We start from the raw sequence: 22,877 nt of genomic DNA on the forward strand, positions 1-22,877 counted from the left end.
ATGTAAATGGACTAAATGCTCCCACCAAAAGACACAGATTGGCTGAATGGATACAAAAACAAGACCCTTATATATGCTGTCTACAAGAGACCCACTTCAGACCTAGAGACACATACAGACTGAAAATAAGGGGATGGAAAAAGATATTCCATGCAAATGGAAACCAAAAGAAAGCTGGAGTAGCAATTCTCATATCAGACAAAATAGACTTTAAAATAAGGACTATTACAAGAGACAAAGAAGGACACTACATAATGATCAAGGGATCGATTCAAGAAGAAGATATAACAATTGTAAATATTTATGCACCCAACATAGGAGCACCTCAATACATAAGGCAAATACTAACAGCCATAAAAGGGGAGATTGACAGTAACACATTCATAGTAGGGGACTTTAACACCCCACTTTCACCCATGGACAGATCATCCAAAATGAAAATAAATAAGGAAACACAAGCTTTAAATGATACATTAAACAAGATGGACTTAATTGATATTTATAGGACACTCCATCCAAAAACAACAGAATACACATTTTTCTCAAGTGCTCATGGAACATTCTCCAGGATAGATCATATCTTGGGTCACAAATCAAGCCTTGGTAAATTTAAGAAAATTGAAATTGTATCAAGTATCTTTTCTGACCACAACGCCATGAGACTAGATATCAATTACATGAAAAGATCTGTAAAAAATACAAACACATGGAAGCTAAACAATACACTACTTAATAATGAAGTGATCACTGAAGAAATCAAAGAGGAAATAAAAAAATACCTAGAAACAAATGACAATGGAGACACAACGACCCAAAACCTATGGGATGCAGCAAAAGCAGTTCTAAGGGGGAAGTTTATAGCAATACAAGCCCACCTTAAGAAGCAGGAAACATCTCGAATAAACAACCTAACCTTGCACCTCAAGCAATTAGAGAAAGAAGAACAAAAAAACCCCAAAGCTAGCAGAAGGAAAGAAATCATAAAAATCAGATCAGAAATAAATGAAAAAGAAATGAAGGAAACGATAGCAAAGATCAATAAAACTAAAAGCTGGTTCTTTGAGAAGATAAACAAAATAGATAAACCACTAGCCAGACTCATCAAGAAAAAAAGGGAGAAGACTCAAATCAATAGAATTAGAAATGAAAAAGGAGAAGTAACAACTGACACTGCAGAAATAAAAAAAATCATAAGAGATTACTACAAGCAACTCTATGCCAATAAAATGGACAATCTGGAAGAAATGGACAAATTCTTAGAAATGCACAACCTGCCAAGACTGAATCAGGAAGAAATAGAAAATATTAACAGACCAATCACAAGCACTGAAATTGAAACTGTCATTAAAAATCTTCCAACAAACAAAAGCCCAGGACCAGATGGCTTCACAGGTGAATTCTATCAAACGTTTAGAGAAGAGCTAACACCTATCCTTCTCAAACTCTTCCAAAATATAGCAGAGGGAGGAACACTCCCAAATTCCTTCTACGAGGCCACCATCACCTTGATACCAAAACCAGACAAGGATGTCACAAAGAAAGAAAACTACAGGCCAATATCACTGATGAACATAGATGCAAAAATCCTCAACAAAATACTAGCAAACAGAATCCAACAGCACATTAAAAGGATCATACACCATGATCAAGTGGGGTTTATTCCAGGAATGCAAGGATTCTTCAATATACGCAAATCTATCAATGTGATAAACCATATTAACAAATTGAAGGAGAAAAACCATATGATCATCTCAATAGATGCAGAGAAAGCTTTCGACAAAATTCAACACCCATTTATGCTAAAAACACTGCAGAAAATAGGCATAGAGGGAACTTTCCTCAACATAATAAAGGCCATATATGACAAGCCCACAGCAAACATCATCCTCAATGGTGAAAAACTGAAAGCATTTCCACTAAGATCAGGAACAAGACAAGGTTGCCCACTCTCACCACTCTTATTCAACATAGTTTTGGAAGTTTTAGCCACAGCAATCAGAGAAGAAAAGGAAATAAAAGGAATCCAAATCGGAAAAGAAGAAGTAAAGCTGTCACTGTTTGCAGATGACATGATACTATACATAGAGAATCCTAAAGATGCTACCAGAAAACTACTAGAGCTAATCAATGAATTTGGTAAAGTAGCAGGATACAAAGTTAATGCACAGAAATCTCTGGCATTCCTATATACTAATGATGAAAAATCTGAAAGTGAAATCAAGAAAACACTTCCATTTACCATTGCAACAAAAAGAATAAAATATCTAGGAATAAACCTACCTAAGGAGACGAAAGACCTGTATGCAGAAAATTATAAGACACTGATAAAAGAAATTAAAGATGATACAAATAGATGGAGAGATATACCATGTTCTTGGATGGGAAGAATCAACATTGTGAAAATGACTCTACTACCCAAAGCAATCTACAGATTCAATGCAATCCCTATCAAACTACCACTGGCATTTTTCACAGAACTAGAACAAAAAATTTCACAATTTGTATGGAAACACAAAAGACCCCGAATAGCCAAAGCAATCTTGAGAACGAGAAAAGGAGCTGGAGGAATCAGGCTCCCTGACTTCAGACTATACTACAAAGCTACAGTAATCAAGACAGTATGGTACTGGCACAAAAACAGAAAGATAGATCAATGGAACAGGATAGAAAGCCCAGCGATAAACCCACGCACATATGGACACCTTATCTTTGATAAAGGTGGCAGGAATGTACAGTGGAGAAAGGACAGCCTCTTCAATAAATGGTGCTGGGAAAACTGGACAGGTACATGTAAAAGTATGAGATTAGATCACTCCCTAACACCATACACAAAAATAAGCTCAAAATGGATTAAAGACCTAAATGTAAGGCCAGAAACTATCAAACTCTTAGAGGAAAACATAGGCAGAACACTCTATGACATAAATCACAGCAAGATCCTTTCTGACCCACCTCCTAGAGTAATGGAAATAAAAACAAAAATAAACAAATGGGACCTAATGAAACTTCAAAGCTTTTGCACAGCAAAGGAAACCATAATCAAGACCAAAAGACAACCCTCACAATGGGAGAAAATATTTGCAAATGAAGCAACTGACAAAGGATTAATCTCCAAAATTTACAAGCAGCTCATGCAGCTCAATAACAAAAAAACAAACAACCCAATCCAAAAATGGGCAGAAGACCTAAATAGACATTTCTCCAAAGAAGATATACAGAATGCCAACAAACACATGAAAGAATGCTCAACATCATTAATCATTAGAGAAATGCAAATCAAAACTACAATGAGATATCATCTCACACCAGTCAGAATGGCCATCATCAAAAAATCTAGAAACAATAAATGCTGGAGAGGGTGTGGAGAAAAGGGAACACTCTTGCACTGCTGGTGGGAATGTGAATTGGTTCAGCCACTATGGAGAACAGTATGGAGGTTCCTTAAAAAACTACAAATAGAATTACCATATGACCCAGCAATCCCACTACTGGGCATATACCCTGAGAAAACCATAATTCAAAAAGAGTCATGTACCAAAATGTTCATTGCAGCTCTATTTACAATAGCCCGGAGATGGAAACAACCTAAGCGCCCATCATAGGATGAATGGATAAAGAAGATGTGGCACATATATACAATGGAATATTACTCAGCCTTAAAAAGAAATGAAATTGAGCTATTTGTAATGAGATGGATAGACCTAGAGTCTGTCATACAGAGTGAAGTAAGTCAGAAAGAAAAAGACAAATACCGTATGCTAACGCATATATGTGGAATTTAAGGGGAAAAAAATGTCATGAAGAACCTAGGGGTAAGACAGGAATAAAGACGCAGACCTACTGGAGAACGGACTTGAGGATATGGGGAGGGGGAAGGGTGAGCTTTGACAGGGCGAGAGAGAGTCATGGACATATACACACTAACAAACGTAGTAAGGTAGATAGCTAGGGGGAAGCAGCCGCAAGGCACAGGGATATTAGCTCGGTGCTTTGTGACAGCCTGGAGGGGTGGGATAGGGAGAGTGGGAGGGAGGGAGACGCAAGAGGGAAGACATATGGGAACATATGTATATGTATAACTGATTCACTTTGTTATAAAGCAGAAACTAACACACAATTGTAAAGCAATTATACCCCAATAAAGATGTTTAAAAAAAAAAAAAAAAAAAAAGAAACAAACAACACAATCCAAAAATGGGCAGAAGACCTAAATAGACATTTCTCCAAAGAAGACATACAGATGGCCAAGAAGCACATGAAAAGCTGCTCAACATCACTAATTATTAGAGAAATGCAAATCAAAACTACAATGAGGTATCACCTCACACCAGTTAGAATGGGCATCATCAGAAAATCTGCAAACAACAAATGCTGGAGAGGGTGTGGAGAAAAGGGAACCCTCTTGCACTGTTGGTGGGAATGTAAATTGATACAGTCACTATGGAGAACAGTATGGAGGTTCCTTAAAAAACTGAAAAGTGAATTACCATATGACTCAGCAATCCCACTACTGGGCATATACCCAGAGAAAACCATAATTCAAAAAGACACATGCACCAATGTTCAGTGCAGCACTATTTACAATAGCCAGGTCATGGAAGCAATCTAAATGCCCACTGACAGATGAATGGATAAAGAAGATGTGGTACATATATACAATGGAATATTACTCAGCCATAGAAAGGAACAAAATTGGGTCATTTGTAGGACGTGGATGAATCTAGAGACTGTCATACAGAGTGAAGTAAGTCAGAAAGAGAAAAACAAATATCATATATTAACACATATATGTGGAATCTAGAAATATGGTACAGATAAACCGGTTTGCCAGGCAGAAATTGAGACACAGATGTAGAGACCAAACGTATGGACACCAAGGGGGGAAAGTGGCAGCGCAGGGATGGTGTTGGCGGTGTGATGAACTGGGAGATTGGGATTGACATATATACACTAATATGTATAAAATGGATAACTAATAAGAACCTGTTGTATAAAAAATAAAATAAAATTCAAAAAAAAAAGATGTTTCAAAAACTAGAAAACTTACCTAACGTACAAAAATGGCCCATAACTTATAAAGGTAAACTCGTATTTAAATGTTAAATTCCATTTTATTTTAATGACTTCTATTTATTTATTTTTTTAGACCTTAGGCAGTTTATTTTATTAACTATTTCATTTTTCAAATGTACTTATAAAAGTACATTTTGCAGTGTGTATATATACATATGTTTAACACAAATAGACTCATAGTGTGTATACTCTTCTGCAAGTTGCCTTTTCTTACTTGATATATAGTGGACATCTTTCCGTACTAGTTTATAAACCTCAGCCTCTTTTTTTTTTTTTTTGTGGTACGCGGGCCTCTCACTATTGTGGCCTCTCCTGTTGCAGAGCATAGGCTCCGGACGCGCAGGCTCAGCGGCCATGGCTCACGGGCCTAGCCGCTCCGCGGCATGTGGGATCTTCCCGGACCAGGGCACGAACCCGCATCCCCTGCATCGGCAGGCGGACTCTCAACTACTGTGCCACCAGGGAAGCCCAACCTCAACCTCTTTTTAACAGCCTCATAGGATTTATGATAAGGATGTACTATAAGTTATTTAAATGTTTTGCCTCTTTTAGGTATTCCCAGGCTTGGGTTTCGTTTTGTTCTGCTTTACTTTATAAACAATACTGCACTGAACATCCTTGCCCACAGATCCTTGTGTGGGTGGCCACACCCATTTTAGAAGGCACCATCCTCGAATAAGGGGCCAGTGTCTCAAGGAGGATCTGGCAGTCATGGTGGTGTTGTGTTCAGACCTGACTTCCATCCTGGTTCTATTCATACTTCAGGGCCCCCCCCCCATGTAAACAGTTTGCAAATCTGCTACTAAAGTTCATGAGGAGCCATGTTTCCATAAACACTAGGATCACCAATCCCTCCAACCCCTGTTTACCCACCTTTACTTCAAATATCCATGCAGTGAGCTTTCTCTTCATTTTCTGATAACCAAAAATAGGTTTATTTCTACCTATTCAAGGTCAGGTTTTACTTTTTACATTTTCTTCTCAGAGTTTGAATGTGCTCACAATCTGCCCATTCCTGACTGCCTGTTCATATTTTTATTTTGCTTTAGAATCTTGCTGTAGAATCAACTCCTGCATGAAGGAATCAGCTTCTCCTTATTTCAACCCATACAACTATGAACACTTAACTCCTTTAAAAAATTATGTCTTGATGTAGCTATAAATATTGACATCAAACCACTATGTGTGTGGTTAAAAGATCAACTAGTACAGAGGACCCAGGAGGAAAAGCAACAGTCCCCTTGACTTTTAAAATTTTAAAGCTTCCTTTACCAATTGTCTTAACCTAAAAAGCAATTAATAAACAATAGTTAATAATGTTGCTCTATACTGGGGATACCTAAGGGGCTATTTGCATTCTTCTTAACTGAGTTGTATAAGCAGAGTAAAAAGTTTCTCCGAAAAATAATTAGGCTTTAGAAACTGAGATGGTTACTATATTAGGTCAGAGATGTTCACAGCAAAATTTATCATTTTCATATGTCTCTTTTCATCTGCTAAATATAATTGCCTTTTTATTTGCCTTTTGTAACCATAAAATAAAATTCAGTGCGCAAATAAAAATTCCATGCAGCTCAACACATAAAAGTTGTTTTTACAGTGATTCAAAATCAAAGCCATCCTGTCCCATCCTGGCCTCAGTGAAAATGGTTTCAGTTGGAGCAGAAAGGTGGTGATGACTAACAGTCAATCTGAAACAAATGCAAGACCATGAAACTACAGAAGATTAGAAGTCACCAGTGTTCAAAGCTTAATTTCCCAGATGTCAAAAGTACAAGATTACATGCTTTTATAACATCAAGATAGTTCACAAAATTTTTCCCAGTGAATTTTAAATCCAGTTGACCCCAGTGGTCTATAAAAAATGTAAAGACACCTTTATCTCAGTGGCACTACCCTTGCTGCTCCTAAAAATGCAATTGTAACATCATACTTCTACCTCTGAATAGAACTGAACAAGAACTATGTACTAATACCTGGGATTCTGGGAGTGAAAAAGAAAATATGAGCTGACTGCCTGTCTGCCACTGTGCTAAATACTTTCATAGATTTTTATCCTCACTTTAACGCTTTTTGTTGCAGATGAGAATGTGGAGTTCCAAAGAAACTAAATAAACTTGCCCCAGCCAATGGCAAATCTGGGAGCTGTACCATCATCCATTGGTCTAGAAGACTGTTTCTAAAAGACTTCACTAGCACAGGTCAGATTTAAACATATAAACACAGAATGAGCACAAATGAAAGCATCAGTTATGTGGTCTCGTCCCCCCCTTAATCATGTGTTTGATAAGTCAGATGAAAAGGAGCAATATTATATTAATAACTATCACATCACATTAGTTGTCTTGAAAGAAGCTCTTTTTCTTTGCCCCTCCCAGTTTTATTGAGATGTAATTCACATAGAGCACTGTATAAGTTTAAGGTGTACAACATAACGATTTGACTTACATACATCATGAAATGATTGCCACAATAAGTTTAGTGAACATCCATCATCTCATACAGATGTAAAATAAAAGAAAAAAAATTTTTCCTTGTGATGAGAACTCTTAAGATTTACTCTCTTAACAACTTTCATATATAACAACTTTCATGTTAATTATAATTATTATGTTTTACATTACATCCCTAGTAGTTATTTACCTTATAACTGGAAGTTTGTACCTTTTGACCACCTTCATGCAATTCCCTCTTCCCCTACTCCCTTCCTCTGGCACCCACAAATCTGATCTCTTTTTCTATGTTTGTTTGTTTGTTTTGAAGTAATTGACCTACAACACTATGTTAGTTCCCAGTGCACAACATAGTGATTCAGTGTTTCTATACATTACAAAATGATCACCACAATAAGTCTAGTTACCATATGTCACCATACAAATATTACATTATTAATGATTATATTCCCCAGGCTGTACTTTTCATCCCCATGACTCATTTATTTTACAAATGGAAGTTTATACCTCTTAATCTCCCTCACTTATTTCTTTTTCTTTATATATTCCTAATGTCATATGGTTTCAAACACTGACTCAAAATATACAACGTGCCACTATTAAAAACATGTGCTAAAACTGTAATGATAATCCTCTCACATCAACCACTACCCATATGGACTGGCCCATCCTACAAAATTCATTGTCACCAGCTATAAATAAAACAGTCATCAGAGCTGACAAAAAGTTGTAACAGCAAAGTGTCAATCATCTTCTTTCATGATCTGAGGTTTTTCAAAGTGGCTGAGCATATGCGTGTAAACACATTTCACTGGATCACATTTTGTATTTCAGATTCATGTTTCTTAGTAGAAACCCAAGTTGAACTTAGTTCATAATATCAAGCACCAGATCATACAGCCCTTCTCACAGAATCAAGTCAGAAGGATCTGTCAGTGAGGTTAAGGGTTTTGACAAGAGCTTATGTGTGTGTATATTTCTCAAGGAATGAGACAAAAAGAGAGAGAGAGAGAGAAAACAATTTGGGGTTTAACAGCAGCTATCATAATACAGTCAGCTCTTCCTGAATCCCAAGCACCTCAGTGCTTAGAGTTGTGCTGTCAGATATAGTAGCCATTAACCACATGTGGATATTGACCACTTGAAATGCACTAGTTCAAATTAAGATGTGCCAGAAGTGCAAAATACAATCTGGATTTCAAAAACTTAGTACGAAAAAATAATGCAAAATACCTCATTAAAATTTTTAATTGATGCCATGTTTAAATGATAATACTGTGGATATATTGAGCTCAATTAAATATATTATTAAAATTAATTCCACCTGTTTCTGTTTTGACTTTTTTAACACGGTCACTAAAAAATTTAAAATTAAAAATGTCTTAATTACCCATATATCCAAAAGAATTAAAAGCAGGATCTCAAAGAGATATTTGTACACCCATATTCATACCAACATTATTTACAATAGCCAAAAGGTGGAAATGACCCAAATGTTCATCAACAGATAAATGGATAAACAAAATATGATATGTCCATACAATGAAATCTTATTCAGCCATAAAAAAGAATGAAGTACTGACACATGTTACAACATGGTTAAACCGTGAGAAAATTATGCTAAGTGAAAGGGGCCAGTCACATAGTATGTGATCCCATTCACATAAAAGTTCATAATAGAGAAATCTGTAAAGACAGAAAATAGATTAGTGCTTGCTAAGCTCTGGGGGCAAGAAGATGGGGTGATAGCTAAAGGGTACAAGGTTTCTTTTTGGGGTGATTAGAATGTTCTAAAATTGACTATGGTGATGGTTGCATGTATCTGTGAATATCCTAAAAACCACTGAATTGTACACTTCAGACGGGTGAATTCTATGGCATGTGAATTATATCTCAATAAAGCTGCTTTTTTTTTTTTAAAGAAAAAAAGGGGGGCATCAGAAAAGGTAATCTAGGTGGAAAAGAGGGAGAAGAAAATTTCAGGCAGAGGAAGTGGCAGCTGCAAGCAGACAAAGCTGTAAAAGGGCAGATTTGTTCTTTCCCCTGATGGAAACCCCAGTTCAGGGTTTCCAACACCACCATGGCACAGGAGCAGAATCCTTACCAGGTGAAGCTCTCCAGGTTGACCCTGCCCACAGCACTGCCGACTGCTCCCCTAAATGTGCATGCATGCATACCCACTGAAACTTGTACCCCTCCTGTACCCTTCCTGGAAATGATTAGGAAAAGAGACTGCACAGAAGAAGAGAAAAAAATAAAAATAAAAACCCTGCATTTTTGCAGTTGCAGTGGTTAATAGAATGCATTAACCATTAACTTGTTAGCAAAGCTACGTAATTAGCATAGCTGCTAAGAACCACAGAAGCTGCTAAACAAAGATAATGTAACTTCTTGAACTAACGAATCACATGGGAGTATTTATAAAATCAGGAGTGGTGGGGGGCTTTTTCTTACTGAATTGTGTGAAAATACCGTATATTTGAAACACAGAAAAATGCTTTTCCCCCAACAGCATTTTAAAAGCCAGAAATATGACTAACACCATTCCATTAAAGAACTGAAACACTTTGCATTATTGCTTTTTACAGTCCTCTCTAAGTCTACACTCCTCACCCAACTGAATAAAAGGCTGCTAAACTGCTACAGTGCAGGGGAACTTTTGACCGGTGATTCACTGAACTAGCAGAATGATGGAAAGGCTGACCTGCTCAGCCTACAAATGAAAGAAGAGAATCCAAGATGAAACTGTATTGTTATGTGACCTGTTCACCCTTTGTACTTGAAACAAGATGGAGACATCAGGATTCACCCCACAATTAAAGCTGGAATGCTATTCTCCCAAACAGAAGCAGAAGGCTACACGGTACAAATGGCACCTGTCATGTGACTGAAAACATGAAGAGAACTATGGTACTTTTCAGTCCTTTTTTTTTTTTTTCATTCAAATACCTGTGGATTCATTACCAAAGCTTGTTGAATAATCTCTCAGGTAGTAAAGAAGTCAGGAAAAAACAGAACTTAATTATACACCCTTTTCCACATTTTCAAAATGTATCCTAGTCTTGGCCAGGAATGCTTTAGGTTCCTAAACGGTGATTTACATGATCCCATGACATGGCCTAATAAGACTAGCATGCAACTAGCATATATTCAAAACCCAAACTTGGGATGCACCGTGTGGTATTAAGGACCCAAACAAGGCAAAATTTACTTCTCTTTCACATCACTTTCTGGAGGCGGGCAGGTGGTTCAGAGTGGGTGAGCAGCTCTGCCTCATGAAGTCATCCAGGGGCTCTGATGCTTTCTGCCTCCTTCTGACATCCCTCAGGGAATTCTAATTAGCCACATAGTTAAAACTGTCTACCCACAACGTCTACGTTTTATCCTATGGGAAGAGGCAAAGAGAGAAAGTGGATACAAAAATCTCCTTTTAAAGGCATTTCCTTGCTGGGGGGCTTAGACACGCAGCCTTGCCTTTTTGTAAGGGAGGTTGGTCTATGTGGTCTCTTGATGGGCAGCCATATGCCCAGAAGGGTAGGACTTTTGATGCTAAGGAAGCTGGGAGATGGACACTGGAGGAGTTAGTGCAGCTACACTTGGTTTAACAAAGCATTTTTTTGTTTCTTCTCAATGCAGGAGTCTGTACACTTTGAATGAGTTGGATTTTTTAAAGTATTTGACATTTTTTAACTCACCTGCATACTTTTCTATATATTCCATAATTTTCCATGCAACTCCATCCTCTCAAACTCTTGTACTGTGTCCCTAGAAATGGACTATCTGTATCAGTTCCCTAAATCTTCTCTTAGAACCTTAAGTTCCACTTTGAAAATGCCCTTCACCTCCTTGCCATTGGTGAAGACTACTTTCCCAGGCTCCTTCTCAAGAGGAAGCAGTATTTTTTCTCTTCCTACCCCACCAAATATGTAATGGCTTAAGGTGGGACAGGTACCCTCCTAGCTCCCACTGATATGGCCAAACTGTTTCTCCTTTCTTCTTCAAAAGCCCCAGTTCCCTGAAGCATGTGCTATTCGACTCTACCACCTGCTATTCCCTGGAATCATTTTCAGACTTCCCATGTTCTTTCCTTCATGCACCAAGGAATTTAGTGCCAAGTTCTGTCTTTCCCTCATCCCTCCTCTTGTTATCATTTTCAGTGACATTAGCTTCCATGTGGATAATCCATCCAGCAGTGAACTCTCAAATCCTTTGTCTCCTCTCTTGCAACTCTCTTTCCTCTGCCACACCATAAGGCCCACACTCATGATCATGCCTCAGCCCTTGCCATATAACAATGAATGTACCACCCTAAAGGTATTAAATTTAACAACTCACTCTCCACTAGTCCTTTGTGTCTTCCCAGCACACTCTAGGATACCTACTTCAACAACTTTCCGACATTGTAAACCACAAATCCACTGACTTTATAATGTTTTTATTACTCTTCATCCCCTCCTTCCTTACTTTGCTCTTTCCCACCTTAGAGTCCAGGGCCTATCATTAAAATAATCATATTATTAAATTACATAAATTATAACTAGAGATTTTTGTTCCATTTAATTCACACAACAAAACAATATCCCTGGTTAAACACAATTATTCTCTTACTTAGCCCTGTCACTGAGTAGCTGCAATGATTTTTCACACTTTAACTTCATGGCTGCTAATCTAAAACTCATACTTTTCATCTTGTTTATGTTTTCCTTTGCTGTGCAAAACCTTTTAAGTTTCATTAGGTCCCATTTGTTTATTTTTATTTCCATTTCTCTAGGAGGTGGGTCAAGAAGGATCTTGCTGTGATTTATGTCATAGAGTGTTCTTCCTATGTTTTCCTCTAAGAGTTTTATAGTGTCTGGCCTTACATTTAGGTCTTTAACCCATTTTGAGTTTATTTTTGTGTATGGTGTTACAGAGTCTTCTAATTTCATTGTTTTACATGTAGCTGTCCAGTTTTCCCAGGACCACTTATTGAAGCGGCTCTCTTTTCACCATTGTATATTCTTGCCTCCTTTATCAAAGATAAGGTGACCATATGTGCGTGGGTTTATCTCTGGGCTTTCTACCCTGTTCCATTGATCTATATTTCTGTTTTTGTGCCAGTACCATACTCTCTTGATTACTGTAGCTTTGTAGTATAGGCTGAAGTCAGGGAGCCTGAATCCTCCAGCTCCGTTTTTCTTTCTCAAGACTGCTTTGGCTATTCGGGGTCTTTTGTGTTTCCATATAAATTGTGAAATTTTTTGTTCTAGTTCTGTGAAAAATGCCATTGGTAGTTTGATATGGATTGCACTGAATCTGTAGATTGCTTTGGGTAGTATAGTCATTTTCACAATATTAATTCTTCTAATCCAAGGACATGGTATATCTCTCCATCCGTTTGTATCATCTTTTCTTTCATCAGTGTCTTATTTTCTGCAGACAGGTCTTTTGTCTCCTTAGGTAGGTTTATTCCTAGGTATTTTATTCTTTTGTTGCAATGGTAAATGGGAGTGTTTCCTTAATTTCTCTTTAAGATTTTTCATCATTAGTGTATAGGAATGCAAGAGATTTCTGTGCATTAATTTTGTATCCTGCAACTTTACCAAATTCATTGATTAGCTCTAGTAGTTTTCTGGTAGCATCTTTAGGATTCTCTAGGTATAGTATCATGTCATCTGCAAACAGTAACAGCTTTACTTCTTTTCTGATTTGGATTCCTTAATGGGAGAAAATATTTGCAAATGAAGCAACTGACAAAGGATTAATCTCCAAAATTTACAAGCAGCTCATGCAGCTCAATATCAAAAAAACAAACAACCCAATCCAAAAATGGGCAGAAGACCTAAATAGACATTTCTCCAAAGAAGACATACAGATTGCCAAAAAACACACGAAAGGATGCTTAACATCACTAATTATTAGAGAAATGCAAACCAAAACTACAATAAGGTATCACCTCACACCAGTCAGAATGGCCATCATCAAAAAATCTACAAACAATAAATGCTGGAGAGGGTGTGATGAAAAGGGAACCCTCTTGCACTGTTGGTGGGAATGTAAATTGATACAGCCGCTATGGAGAACGGTATGGAGGTTCCTTAAAAAACTAAAAATAGAAGTACCAGACGACCCAGCAATTCCACCACTAGGCATATACCCTGAAAAAACCATAATTCAAAAAGAGTCATGTACCACAATGTTCATTGCAGCTCTATTTACAATAGCCAGGACATGGAAACAACCTAAGCGTCCATCAACAGATGAATGGATAAAGAAGATGTGGCACATATATCCAATGGAATATTATTCAGCCATAAAATGAAACGAAATTGAATTATTTGTAGTGAGGTGGATGGACCTAGAGTCTGTCATACGGAGTGAAGTAAGTCAGAAAGAAAAAACAAACACCGTATGCTCACACATATATATGGAATCTAAGGGGGAAAAATGGTTCTGAAGAACCTAGGGGCAGGATGGGAATAAAGACGCAGACCTACTAGAGAATGGACTTGAGGATACGGGGAGGGGGAAGGGTAAGCTGGGACGAAGTGAGAGAGTGGCATGGACATATATATACTACCAAACATAAAATAGATAGCTAGTGGGAAGCAGCCGCATAGCACAGGGAGATCAGCTCGGTGCTTTGTGACCACCTAGAGGGGTGGGATAGGGAGGGTGGGAGAAAGACGCAAGAGTGAGGGGATATGGGGATATATGTATATATATAGCTGATTCACTTTGTTATAAAGCAGAAATTAACACACCATTGTAAAGCAATTATACTCCAATAAAGATGTTAAAAAAATAAAACTCATACTTATTGCTATCCAGCTGTTCTGCTACATTTCCCTTGTAAACAATATCCCAATATCCAAGACATCTGAGTATTTCACGTCTTCTCTTTTCTCCTCTTCCTTCTCAGCTGCAGAATTGAAGCAACCCAACAGAAACTCCCTCATCTTCCCGCCACCAACTACAATCTACCAGAGCTTTGCCTCTTCTTGTGACAGCATCAAGGTGTCCCTATTCCTATCACAAGGCCACACCTCCACCTGCACTCTGGGCCCCATCATCTCTCACCAGCTCAAAGACTGTGTTTCAGCCCATATCCCCTGTCTCCCCTGCATCATCATAACTTCCTGTACACTAGGTAATTCTCATCAACATAGAAACCAACTGCAAAATATCCCTCAGTTAAAAACCCTCCCTTAGGAGAAGTAGCCGCAGAGGTGAGGAGAGCCATGGGTCAGGCGGCCAAGGTTTTACAGCTTTTTAAAACACTGCACAGGACCAGACAACAAGTTTTTAATAATGATGCTATGGCATTAGAAGCAGCCAGAATAAAGATAAACAAAGAATTCAAATGTAAAGAAGTGAAACTTCTCCTAAGAAAACAGAAGAGCTAATAAAAATAGATTCTAATGTTGGACTGATACTGAGAACATCTGTTATACAAGGTATTCACACAGACCACAATATGCTGAAATTGGTCCCTAGGAAAGACCTTCTTATAGAAAATTTGCCATATTGTGATGCACCAACTCAGAAACAATGAATTTTTTTAGAATAAAATTAAGTCTTTGTCATTTTTAATTTTAAAATATATAACTCTGGCTAAACTCCTGGAAATGCAAATATTTTTCTCTGAAATGGCATATTGAAAATGAGTGCATTATAGTTTCATAATTAAAAAAAAAAAAAAACCCTCCCTTGACTCGAGGTCTCTGTCTCTTTCCCTCATTTCCACTCCCTCACATCACATCCTCTCTTCCTCCCATTCCAGTCAAGCGTCCATCCCATGGCTTCCTCGAAGCTCCATGCTGCCAAATACAGCAATTCCTTTCCTTGTTGCATCTTACTCTGCTTCTCAGCAGGATTTGACAGAGCTGATCATAACTGTTGAAACACTGGCTTCTATGACATCATATTCTTTTGGTTCTCCCTCTACTTCTCTGGCTACTCTTCAGTCTTCTTTGATGACCTCTCTTCCTCTACGAGACTTCTAAATCCAGGTTTTTGCCCTGAGCCTTCTTCCCTTCTCTATTGATCGTCTCTTCTGGCTAAGCTAATTCAGGCCCATGCTATTAAATCCTACCTCTAAGCCAATAACTCTCAAATTTATATTTTCTAGTACTGAGGTCCAGACTAGTATGTCTAACTGTCTTCTCAATAACACTACTTAAATGTCTAATAGGCCTTTGAAACTTAACACATCCAAAGCAAGACTCTTGACTTTCAACCCAAGTAAATGGGACTATCCAACCAGTTGTTCAGGCCCAAAGTCTAGAAGTCCCCTCCTTTTCTCCTCATTCCCCACAGCTAGCCCACTAGTTGAACCACCCTTTTCCCTCTATTGCAATTATACCATCCTACTCCTACTCGTTATCTATTTCCTAAACTATTATAATAGCACCTTAACTGATTTTCCTAATTTAATTCTTGCCCTCTTATAATCCCTTATCCACAAAGGGACCACAGTGATTTTTTTTTTTTTTTTTTTTTGCGGGACGCGGGCCCCTGACCGTTGCGGTCTCTCCTGTTGCAGAGCACAGGCTCCGGACGCGCAGGCTCAGCGGCCATGGCTCACGGGCCCAGCCGCTCCATGGCATGTGGGATCCTCCCGGACCGGGGCACGAACCCGTGTCCCCTGCATTGGCAGGCGGACTCTCAACCACTGCGCCACCAGGGAAGCCCCACAGTGATATTTTTAAGTCATAAATCAGATCATGTCATTCCTTGCTTAAGCCCTCCAGTAACTTGCCATTTATTTATCTTAGATAAAACTCCAACTCATTACTACAGCCCACAAGGCTCTATATGATTTGTTCTTGCTCACCTTTCCATTCTTAACTCCTTTGGCAACCTATGAGTATTTCACACATACTCCATTCTTTACCGCCCCTGAAACTTTTGTTCTTGCCTTTTCTTCTATCTAAAATGTTCTTCCTCCTGATCTTTGTATCTGTCTCCTCTATTTCCTAACAATTTTGTTCATTTTTTATTTGTGGCAAATATTCACATAAATGAGTTTAAAACACATATATATTTGACTCTATATTGTATTTAGATCAACCAAGGGTTTATATAAGTGTTAAACTTAGTTCCAGCAATTTAGATCATCCATGAATGCAAGTATGATTTTTTTTTAACATGAAACATAGTTTAATATAGAAAAGTTAAAAATCTAATGAAAGAGTTATATTGGTTGGAAAATATATTTTTTAACTTTATTGGAGATCATTGATTCTCCTTCCACTTAAACATTATACTATGTGAATCATGCATTTTCTCAAAACACAGAATGCCCTTGTTAAAAATTAAAAACTGAAGTGATAGGAGCAAGCTCAGAATTGAGAAAATACTTTGACTTGAATAATGTGTTTGTTGTACTCTACTTTGTTATGGTTTGTATATAAATATTCTTATAAATAGTTCAGAATTAAAGCATTTGACAAATTTTAACACTACAATCAATTTTTCTAATTTACTAATAAGTAAATTTCTAATTACCAATAAATAAATTTCTAATTTTCTAATAAGTAAAGTTAATTTTCTTTATCACTATAAAAATTTCTCATGGAAAAAGAAATTTCTCATGGAACTCTATTCTAGTGGTGGGAGACAGGCAATAAACAAATGCGCATATGGATAATAATGTCTGATAGTGATAAAGCCATGAAAAAATTTAACACTGTAAAGTGATGTTGAGTGGTTGGGAAGTGGGTCTAATTTAGACAGCAGAGGCAGGAAAGGTCTCTGAAGAGATGACGCGAGTTCTTAAGTAACGATAATTGTGTTGTGAAATGATGTATTCAGATCTTCAAGTGATTTGAATACTGTATCTTTATTCATTGCATATCTAGTAGTGAGTTTTGAAGAAAAACAAGAATTTGAATGAAAATGTTAGAAAAACAAAAGCAAAAGATAAGCCTACCTCAAACCATTCTTGAAATATGATTGTGCAGACTTTCCAACTCAAAGAAGTAAAAAGTTACTTTAATAAGTTTCTGAAATGCCTGAATGAATCAGGGTAGCCATCCCATTCAGAAGCCTCCCCATTTAGGTTTCTACTGCTTCTTATTTTATACGATTCAAATATGACTGTCCGGGACCTCCAAGGAGCAGCGGTTCTTCCTCAAGAGCAGGGACCATTCATCTTTGTCTTCCTACAGCCCTGCACACCTCTGGGCATATCATAGGTATTCAATATTCGTTTAATCAACTAATCAATCAATCTTCTTATCCTCCAATGTCAAGCTAACCAAGTTCCTGACATACAGAGGCACTAAATGAATGTTTGTTGAATTAACATGTTACAAATACATCATTCACCTAAATCCCTGAGATTAGACAGCAGCAAATCAAAAAGAACATTGTCTTTGAAGACAGACAGGTCTGGAGTCTAGGGAGCCCAGCTCCATTCCTCACTATCTACTTAAACTTAAACAAGTTAAGTAATCTTTCTGGACTTCAGACCCTTCATCTGTTAGAAAAGGATAATAGTTTACAATGTGCTGTGAAGATTTAAAAGGCAATGTGTGGAGCTCCTGCTAGAGTTTCTGACCCAAGGTAAGCTCTGGAAAAGCAAGAATAGATACCACAGTGCTGTTATTGTTAATTATCTTGTACATATTTATGACTTGGGTGCCCACAGATATAATTAGTAATGGTTATTTTCATCATTGTGGGCACCTAGAGTACTTATGAGATTTTCCTCCAAGCAGAGCAAAACCAAGAACAAATATTAATACTCCAAACACTTAGTCTCAAAGACTGAGCAGAACAAGACATGAGAGTCATCTCTCTGGCTAAGTGCCTCTGCTAGAAGCAAGCTGATGGGATATGCATAAAATTAGGGCTTCTTCCAGAGAACCATAAGTTATAGATAGGTTTCTTCTCAGAAAAGAGTTATTCTGTTGGCATTTCTGAATGACAATGGTATGAAATTACAATACAAAAACAAGTGTTGTTGTTATAACATCTTTTACAACAGTTTCCTTTTTTATTTCTATATATAAAGGATTCTTATCAATGCATGACTCAGGCCATAAACCTTAGCACCATCCTTGACTCTTTTCTTTCTCTCATACACTACATCTTATCCCTCAGGAAAATCTGCTGTTCCCACTTTCAAAATATAATCAGAATCTGACTTTTCTCACCACTTCCAGAGCTACAACTTGGTTCAAGCAGCCATCATTTCTCACCGGGATATTGCAGTAGCCTCCAACTGATCTCACTGCGTCTACTATTGACCCCTACAGTCTATTCTGGGCACCACAGTCAGAAATACCATTTTAAAACTTAAGTATTATCACACCACTTCTCTGCTCAACACCTGCATGGCTCGCCACTCAGCATAAAAGACAGCATCCTCTAAACGGCCTACGAGGCCATCCATGATCTGGCCCCTCACCTGTCCAACCTCCTTTCCTCCACTCACTGCCACAGACACACTGACCACTTTGCTTGCCCAGAAACGCAAGAGACAAGTGTCTACATGTGATCTCTGCTCTACCAGCTCCCTCTATCTAGAAAGTTCTTCTCTCAGATATGTTTTAATTTGCATTACCCTAATACTTAGTGATGTTGAGCACCTTTCCAAATATGCTTATTGCCATTTGTTCATATTCTCTGGAAGAATGTCAAGTCCTTTGCCCATTTTTGAATCACGTTTTTTGCTATCGTTGTTGTTATTGAATTGTAGGTGTTCTCCATGTGGTCCAGATATTAATTCCTTATCAGATTTTTCCACTTCTACAAAAAGTCATTGGGATTTGATAGGGATAGCATTAAATTTGTAAATCACTTTAGGTAGTGTTGGCATCTAAACAATAACAAGTCTTCCAATCCATGAACACAAGATGTCTTTCCAATTTATGTTTTAATTTCTTTCAACAATGTTTTGTAGTTTTCAGTGCACAAGTCTTTTACCTCCTTGATTAAGTTAATTCCTAAATATTTCATTCTTTTTGATGCTATTTTAAATAAAATTATTTTCTTCACTTCCTTTTCAAATTGTTCATTGTTATTGTACAGAAATGCAGCTAATCTTTCTAAGTTGATTTTGTATCCTATTAATGTGCTGAATCTGTCTATTAGCTCTAACAGGTTTTTTGGTGAAATTGTTAGGGTTTTCTTCATATAAGATCATGTCGGGCTTCCCTGATGGTGCAGTGGTTGAGAGTCCACCTGCCGATGCAGGGGACGCAAGTTTGTACCCCGGTCTGGGAAGATCCCACATGCCGCGGCGTGGCTGGGCCCGTGAGCCATGGCCGCTGAGCCTGCGCGTCCGGAGCCTGTGCTCCGCAACGGGAGAAGCCACGACAGTGAGAGGCCTGCATACTGCAAAAAAAAAAAAAGATCATGTCATCTGCAGATGGAGATAATTTTATTTCTCCTTTCCAATTTGGGTGCCTTTTCTTTCTTTTTTTTTCCTTGTTGCTCTGGCTAGAGATTCTAATACTATGTTGACTAGTAGTGCCAAGAGTGGGCATCCTTGTCTTATTCTTAGAGGAGAATCTTTCTTATATTATATTGACCTAATTTTCTTCTATTCCAAGTTTGTTGAGTATTTTTATCATGAGGGAGTGTTTAATTTTGTCAAAATATTTTTCTGTATCAATTGAGATGATCATGTGATTTTTCTCCCTTCATTCTATTGGTAAAGTTAAGTCCCCTACATATGAACCTTCAAGTTGTGAACTTTCAAAGACGCAAACATGCGTTCACATGTCCAATCATGTAAGTTATTTCACGTGTCTGGCATACATTGTCAGGTGCGTGCATCCTCTACAAGTGGTTGTGCTTTGTGTACTTTACTGTATAGTACTGTATAGAGTACAGTAGCACAGTATCTTTATTTCAAGCTAGATCTTCAAGAGGACAACTTCACTGAACTCCTTGCTGTGCAACACGATCTTGCTAATGAAGATCTGATGGAATTGGTCTTGATGGAATTGGAAGCCCAGAGAAAGGGCGAAGACAGACAGGAGGAAGAAGTAACTGAAGAACTGAAGAGATTCACAATGCAGGAAATGGCAAGGGGATTTTCTTTATTTCAGGAGGCACTGTTAGTTTTGAGGCATAGGACTGGAACGTAGAACGGTACACGAAGGCTGCAACAACCATTCAGAATGCAATCCAGTGCGACAGTGTCATCTATGACAAGAAAAAAAGGGCTACTACCCAGACATCACTGGATCGTTTTTTCAAGAGGGTAGATAGAATTGAATCCAGCAAGGAACCACAACCTGTGCCATCAACGTCAGGCATGAGTGAAATTGCAGCTTGCCTTCTGTCTCCTATTGCTGACGATCCTTCAGCTCTACCATCCCCCACCTCCTCTCCCTCCTCCAGTCAGTAACTCTTCTTGCCTGTTCACTCGATGCCAGCCCCTGTGTGCCAGCTGTTGTACTGTACTAATGTACTTTTCAAGGTACTGTACTGTAAGATTTAAAATATTCTTTATTTTTTGTGTTTGTTTTTTATGTATTGTTTGTGTGAAAAGTATTATAAACCTATTACAGTACAGTACTATATAGCCGATTGTGTTAGTTGGGTACCTAGGCTACCTTTGTTGGACTTACGAACCAATTGGACTTACGAATGTGCTCTCGGAATGGAACACATTCATATGTAGGGGACTTGATATATTACTTATTACATTGATCAGTACTGTATGTTGAACCATCCTTACATTCCAGAAATAAATCCCACTTGGTCATTATATATAATCCTTTTAACGTGCTACTGAATTGGGTTTGCTAGTATTTTATTATGGACTTGTGCATCAATACCCATCAGGGATATTGGTCTGTAGTTTTCTTTTATTGTAGTGCTTTGTCTGGCTTGGTATCAGGGTAATGCTGGTCTCATAGAATGAGTTTGGAAGTGCTCTCTCCTCTTCAATTTTTTGGAGAAGTTTGTAAAGGATTAGTGTTAGTTCTTCTTTAAATGTCTTTTAGAATTCACCAAAGAAGCCACCAGGTCCAGGGCTTTTCTTTGTTGGGAGGTTTTTTACTATTGATTCAATGTCCTTATTAGTTATAGGTTTATTCAGGTTTTCTATTTCTTTGTGATTCAGTCTTTGTAGGTTTTGAGTATCTAGGAATTGGTCCATTTCATCTAGGTTATCAATTTGTTGGCATAAAATTGTTCATAATACTCACCTAATCCTTTTTATTTCTGTAGAATAGATAGTAATGTCCCCACTTTTATTTCAGATTTTAGTAATTTGAGTTTTCTCTTTTTTTTTTCTGACTCAATCTAGTTAAAGATTTGTCAATTTTGCTAATATTTTGAAAAATCAATTTTGGTTCCATTGATTTTCTCTACCGTTTTTCTATTCTTTATTTTATCTTTCAGTTATAAACATTTCCCTCCTCTGTTAGTTTTGGGTTTAGTTTTTTTCTTATGAACATAATTAATTTAAAAATTTTCTTAATGTCATCACTGAGGTTCCCCTCCCCAAACACCACAGTGCTTTCTTATGGTACTTTTCACTACTTAGTATTATTCTTATTTATGTAGTAGTTCAGCAAGGCTAGAGTTAATGTCTGATTCATTTTTGTAGCCCTGTAGATCAATACTTTGATCATAGGGATAAGAATTTACAGTCGTTTAGTGCCTACTTACTATATATGAAGTATTATGCCAAGTGCTTTCCATACATAGTCTCATTTAATCATTACCTAGTATCTCCGTTTTACGGATAAGAAAACTTAGGCTTAAAGAGAAAATAATCGGCAAAACTCATATGGCTATTAAATAACAGAAACAGGATATAAACCCAGGTCTGTGTGAACACAAAGACCATGCATCACTATTAAATTATACCCCTCTTACTCATTTATTGATTCAGTCAATATGTATTGTTCATCTATCATATGTATCCAGAACTGTTCTGCTATTGAGAATACATTAATGAATAAAAGAGACAAAAATCCTTGCCCTATCAAGTTATGTTCTACTGGGGGAGAAGACAACAAAGGGCAAGGTAGTATGCAGTATTAAATAAAGTGGTCTGGGATAAGCAAAGACTTGAATCCAGAGGGAATAGCTAGAGCAAAGACCATAAAGCAGGATGAGACTTTTGGATTCACAGACTGCCAGGGAAGCCAGTATGGCTATAACAGATTGAGTGAAGGAGAGATTAATCGGAGAGGAGAAGATCAGAGAGATAACAGGGTAACAGGGGTAATGGGATAAATTTAAGTAAATATTTTTATTATTATAAAATATTTCATATATTTAAAGTATATTCAATGTGTAATACATGTATATATTTTAAAGAACCTTAAAATGAACCCTTTTGTACCCACCCTATCATTAGAAAAATTTGTGTGCCACTCCCCTTCTAAAGAGAATAAT

General features: G+C 37.5%; 1 protein-coding gene and 1 pseudogene across 5 annotated transcripts in view; one reads left to right on the plus strand and one right to left on the minus strand.

The window, feature by feature from the left end:
• L1TD1 (LINE1 type transposase domain containing 1) overlaps nt 1–22,877 on the minus strand; it is a 1,087,927-nt gene that overhangs the window by 888,847 nt on the left and 176,203 nt on the right. The window lies entirely within an intron of this gene.
• Nucleotides 14,684–15,334, plus strand: LOC111173436 (complex III assembly factor LYRM7 pseudogene; annotated as a pseudogene).

Source organism: Delphinapterus leucas, chromosome 21, assembly GCF_059928025.1.
Source record: "Delphinapterus leucas isolate spDelLeu-1000000601 "Yukka" chromosome 21, BTC_Dleu_Yukka2, whole genome shotgun sequence".
Classification (NCBI taxonomy): Eukaryota; Metazoa; Chordata; class Mammalia; order Artiodactyla; family Monodontidae; genus Delphinapterus; species Delphinapterus leucas.